The sequence below is a fragment of the Brachionichthys hirsutus genome, chromosome 3 (genome assembly GCF_040956055.1).
Source record: "Brachionichthys hirsutus isolate HB-005 chromosome 3, CSIRO-AGI_Bhir_v1, whole genome shotgun sequence".
Classification (NCBI taxonomy): Eukaryota; Metazoa; Chordata; class Actinopteri; order Lophiiformes; family Brachionichthyidae; genus Brachionichthys; species Brachionichthys hirsutus.
This window is the reverse complement of record NC_090899.1, coordinates 13,700,711-13,706,820: the sequence shown is the minus strand read 5'-3', so window position 1 is coordinate 13,706,820 and position 6,110 is coordinate 13,700,711. Positions and strand designations below refer to the sequence as shown.

The window sequence follows — 6,110 nt, the reverse complement described above, 5'->3', positions numbered from 1 at the left end:
TGAAGCTGACGCAACAGAGAGAAGTATCCGATGTCATTTTCCCCGCGGCTACGACGTGATCGAATATTAAGACAGAACTGATGGCGCAGTGACACGCTTGGCCTTCATATTGATAAGGACTCGTGTATTAATTTTTGGCACTGGCCAATCAGGTAAAGAGCCTGAAATATCAACTTGAAGACTTAATTCTCTGAATCTAAGACGGCAGATATTTCCTCGCGCTGAATCCCCTCCGGTTATTTTCAATTTAAAAAAATGCTTCAAACGAAGCAGAGCTGTGCAGAAATGTGTTCAAATTCACTTCTTGATGAACCTCACCAGAAGTGTTTAGACAATCTCCCCAAATCGCTGCAGGCAAAAGGTATAAAGATAAAGTGAACATTTGATTTCATATGCAAAACATCCAGCGATTACTCGGTCCGTGTCTGGTCGCGTGTTGGCCAAAGGTCATTGGCTCTGCTGTCTGGCTTGTCGTTGGTTGACGAGTCTGCGCAGGTGCTGGCTGATGGCAGATGGCTCCTTGTAGATCATTTGCCGGTCGGCTCCTTTTATGTGAATGCGATTGGCTGATGGGTAGGACTCCTCCAGAAACGTCTTTTGAAGCTTTGCAACCATCTGGTTTGAGAAAAACAGGATTTATCAAGGCACAACCGTAAAAACCTGGGCATTCTGCTAAAAACAGCCTTCATAGATTGTTCAACTGCATCCTCACCTGGTTTAGGTGTGCCGGTATACGCTGGTCAAAGGAATCCCCGGTGATCACAGTCACAGACGTCCCACTGGAGAGGGGCTTGAATCTTGTTATATCCCTAAATAGGTAACAACAACATGTTTAATACTCATTGTTGACTTTCGCATTAAACTTGCGAATGTTTTCCATCAGGAAAACGATCGTGTTCTTCGTACTTTACTTGAGCCGCACTTTCATTCATGAAGTAATGCTCATCCACAGCGCTGCTCTGATGGGCAGGGTTACTCAGGAGGTATTTCTAGAAGAGAAGAATGAAAAACAAAATGATTCCATTTCATTCAAGTTCAATCAACCTGAACGCCTGGAAGAAACTATAGCAAATCACATGAATTCAAATAAGCGAAGACAAAGCGGTTGTTTTGGTAACAGGCGGGAGGATCATGATAGAAAGGGGAATCCCAGAGAAACTCAGGAACACACAGTGAAGCAGCAGTGAGTTACTGGTAGCGCTGCTGGCATGTAAACACACACCCGACATTTATTCATCACATCAATCAGGATGTTCACCAGACTCGGGGAAACGGTGAGCTCAAGCGCCCGGATAAAAACGGTTGGCTATAAAATGCAGTTCAATCTCAACCCCATCCTGATCCAGCGCCTGACAATTACCGTCCTCCTCCAGGACTAAATGGAAGGGTCTCAAATCCACAGGAACACCTCGGAGATTTATTCCTGCGCATCAAATCAATTTGAGCAAATCCATTAAAATTTAGTTTTGGTAAATCTACTGGCAGGCATGTTAAGTAAGGACGATTATTTGACTCCTCCTCTCGCCAGTTGGAGGCAGTTAAACTTAAGATCAGGGGTCCCCAAACTTTTTCCTGTGAGGGCCACATAACTTTTCCCTTCTCTGATGGGGGGTCGGGGTGTGACGATGGCAGGGGTGCCTAAACATTTATTGTTTTGCAGACAGCCACCAAATAACCCGTTCTTCACAGAAAAAAAAAGTCAGGAAATAAATAATAACACTATTAATAAAATAAAAAATAACCAAATAACCCTTTCCGGGTTCGTCACAGAGGAAAGTTCATGGAACATTACCTTTCTGGTCGTATGTGATCATCATTAAAATTGTCCCAAACGAAAGGAAGAATACTTTTCTTCAGAATATTACTATATTCTCCACTATCAATATTATTTTTAGGAAACAAAAGATCAAATTAATGACCCCTCTTAATTGCACCCTATACAATTATTGATCCCCCACCGGATACTTGTGTCAAAGAAGTCAGTTTTTTATTGTCTGCATGGTGCCAGTAGTGTTTGTAGCTGTCAGGGCTATCTAAATTGAACTTTTTCTTTTCGCTAAATATTATTTTTGAGTCAATTCGATCACTTTTGTGTTTTTCTAGGGTTGGGTTTCAACAAAGCTGATTAAATCATAATGATTTAGAAACCTGTTTAGTGTTTGAGGATGTATTTCGAGACCCAAATCATTGACCTTTGCTTTTGGATTTGTTATAAAAAAAAATATTTCACTCAAAATTTTGCGTTTAACATGATCACTAATCTTTGTTGGTCGACCAGAAGATTTTCTTCATATTGTCATTGTCTTTGTTTGCCAGGTATTCACCAACGACCTGGTGGGAACTGCCTAGTTTGCGACCAATTTCGCTATTTGACAAGTTTTGGTGTTCCAACTCAACTATCCTACCTTTTTCCCTTTCTGACAACGCAATCTTGTGTACCATTAAGTGTATACAGTATAGAAATATGTGACAGCCATCAAATAACCCGTTCTTCACAGAAAAAAAGTCAGGAAATAAATAATAACACTATTAATGAAATAAAACTACTACTACTACTCATGTTGTATGGAAAGGAAAATAATAAAAAATACATGTTTTTTTTTGTCTCTGGTATTGTTCAGGGGACCGGGCCAAATGTGGAGGCGGGCCGTACTTTGGGGACCCCTGTTTAAGATCATCGATCTATTGACACACATGCAGCGAGTTCACTTACAATATGGGCTTTCGGTGTTTTGCTAGTTTCCTTTTTACACCCAGTCTATAAGCAGTCTAAGCAGCTGCTTAGGGCCTCCTGGCCAATAGGGGGGGGGGGGGGGGGGGCGACGTGGCAACCCTCTTCTGCATTATGCAGGGTGTGACGTGCACAGCGCGCGTGAAAACTACTGTGCCTACCAGTAACCTTAGCAGCTTTCCTGTTTGTGTTGTTACAACCCGACAACCAGACCTGACCTTGCGCTGATTGGTCACCTTATTGTAAGCAAACTAGCGTGGAAGCAAGAGACACACGATACAAACAGCGGTCGGCATCAAGGCTCACAGGATTTATCCGTCAGGTGCCGAAGAAGGGAAGAAACAACAGTCACAAGGTAAATAATTAATGTTGTTTTGTTGTTGTGACGAGGTTTGATAGAACGGGTATTTGTGCGCATGCTCAGCTGCACCAGGTTCTGCACCATCATCCAATTCAGTTTGCACAAGGTAGTCCAACTCCTGCAGGACGGTACATCCACACATGCAGTCACAAGGATCTTTGTGTCTCCAGCACGGCATCGGGGAGACACTAGGAACCGGTCCACTAATTGTCCCTTTTTTTTCTATGAGCAGTGTGTCTGTGTGTGCATTCTCGTATACAAAAAACAATGCAATATAAGAGATATCTGAATTTCCAAATCGTGTCCGTTTTCCTCTTTAACTGTTCCATCTGGGAAGATGCACCAGAACAGCTAGCTTTAGCGGTGTTAGAATAACAGCTAACAGTTCTGCTCCAGTTCCATTAAGCAGCGGTTACAGACGCAGACTCCACGCTGCACAGAGTCCAACAAGCCCGAGAGTGCGAGCATGTTCTAACCTTCCGTAGCCTGCAAAGCCTTTCCCTCTCCTTGGAGAATTCAAGCACAATGATGTCCTTATCTCCTTGGCAACAACTGTAATACTTGAAAAGCTGAACTAGGTCCCTCATCGCTATTGCCATCAAATCGTGGGTGGCTGGCAGCAGAGGACAAGGGGTCTTAACGAACGAACGCTTTCATCCTGATATAGGAGCCGTCACGTGGAATAGCTGCTGAAGGGATGCTGGAAATGTCAAAGATGGCCAAAGCGTCATGAAGTAGAGCTGGTTTAAAAAGAACGAAGCGCTCTGAATGAGTATTCCGGCAATATTCTCACTTCCTTTATGTGCCTAATGCACGCAACGCGTCTGTTTCCGAGCAGTAATAATGTGTCAGTCTAAGAGCAGCATTATCCCACGTTACATAACGTATCGGTTGTTGTTCATCCCCAGAAATCATTACGGCTCCTCCTCTGGCTCAGATGTTTTCCAGAGCAAATAGAAATAACTATCGTCTATTAAAGTGTCACTGCTGCGTGTGTGTGTGTGTGTGATTTTAACGATCCACAGCAGATTTGAGCGTGGACATATGCAAAAGTAAAATACCTTTCTTGTTCAAAATTTCATCTGCAGTAATCAGAAACGGGCGGCTGCAGCATCACAGCAGCTCCAGGAAAGGGTTCAATTCTCCTCTAATTTTAAAATGACGTCCGATGTCACATCGTACCAAATTCACAGTCTCTGACGTTAAGAAGACAAATTCTCGCCCAATGGTCGTCCCCTCACGTCTCTGCCGAGGAGGAGGCGTGATTATCCTAGCACTAGCGCCATCCTGTGGCTGCACAGGAAAGAAGGCGGGAGTTGCGGTATGTAAACACATGGAAACCTCCATGCTTCTGATTAGCTTCACAAAAGGGCAGAGACGTTTCGCGGAGCGGCTTAGTTTTCAGAGCAGATACAGTACAAAACCTACTGTCTGGATGACCCCTAAATGACCTCCCCCAGTACGCCGCTAATTTATGTGTCATGGGATTCCACTTTCATGAACACTTGCAGCCTTTGGGGCATGCATTAATGAAGTGTGTGTGTGTGTGTGTGTGTGTGCGTGTGCGTGTGTGTGTGTTAGCCTGACCTGCCGTTGGATGACCTCCTCCGAGACGTTTTTTCCTCCAACAGTCGGTTCAATCGCCCCGAGGATGATCAGCAGTCGGCTCAGCCCTGTAGCTGCAGAGAACTGCTTGGCTTGGAGTGAGGGCAGCACTTTCCCGTACCTGTACACTCACACACACACACACATATAAAACAGGAAGTCTAACAGCTTGAACATCTCACCTTTTTAAAGTCGCATTCATTTATTATTGGCCACTTGTGGGCAGTAGAAAAAGCAAAACTACAGCATTGATTCTTTAAAATGCTCATGTTTTAGCATACAAGTCCAGCAGATACGACCCCCCCCCCCCCCCCAAAAAAAAAGAAAGTTCTAAAAGGCCCCGTTACAACCGGGCTGATGTTGTGATCGTTTTCCTTTAATCGCTCCTTCTCAAACTCAAATCTCCAACTTTGAAAACATTTGCCTGGGGAATGAGAAATTCGTTCTTTTGGCAGCGGCGAGAGGAAGAGATGAGGGACTTTGTAACTCTGGAGGCCCAATCGGTCTCTGCTCACTGGTGCTATGAATTGGCCGGTCTCAGACTGTGGAGCCCAATCAATAGCGTCGTGCACCTGCTGCCGCCATCGCCGCGCCACGGAGCCCGCCGCCAGCGGCAGCAACGGGATGCCGGTCTCCCGTCTACTCCTGATGCCGACCGGCTGAGCAGCAGTCTCCCCTTTGCTGCTTCCCCTTTGCTGTCGTCAGTTCTGAGCCGATAAACAGCCAACTTAACAACGTGAGCTCGATAAGGATTTAGTCTCTAATTTTAGATTTCACGCAGAGCCTGTGGTGACGTCATGAAATGGCTTGTTTTCCCAATTTAGACTGCTTTCACATCCTTCTGCCGCTCATGACAGCTGCGACTGAATCGATCCAATCCAACTGATTTTGGCAGAGCCCTATCTTCATCAATAATGCCATGTTGCAGTGAATCCGACACAGGGCAAGAGTTTATGGTTCTAAACGGATTTCTAAACTTCTACAGCATAAAAGAGACTCGTTTGTCTTCATTTGACAGGACAGCCGAAGGTGCCGCTACGCTGTCTTTATGATGACGGTAGCCTTTAACAGACTGGATAGATGTCAAAGACTTTCGTCACTTGATGACTGATCTATTATCGATAAATGTCACCAGTGATCCAATCGTCTGTGTATCTGATTGTCTGTGGCTGCAGCACCAGCCAGCTGACATGCTACAGGCTGTTTGCTGCTTCGCCTCAAACAGAAATCCTAAACATGCTCTTTGTGTGTGTGAAACAAGTCCAGTCATCAGCATGCCACGCTGCCGCCTAGAGGCACCAGCCGCTGCTTCCAGCCTGTCCGATCGGTGACGTGGAGCCGGTACAAACACAAAGAGACAGAATTTCAATCCAGACGTGCAGAAAGTGACATTTTAATATTTTCAACCCCCCC

General features: G+C 45.0%; 1 long non-coding RNA gene across 1 annotated transcript; it reads right to left on the bottom strand.

Moving 5' to 3' along the window:
- Window positions 1-725: 725 nt before the first annotated feature.
- LOC137910603 (uncharacterized) lies at window positions 726-4,723 on the bottom strand. The gene is made up of 3 exons (XR_011106072.1): window positions 4,680-4,723; window positions 907-989; window positions 726-809 (listed from the first exon to the last, which is right to left on the bottom strand). It is a non-coding gene; the product is annotated as an uncharacterized lncRNA (long non-coding RNA).
- Window positions 4,724-6,110: the final 1,387 nt, after the last annotated feature.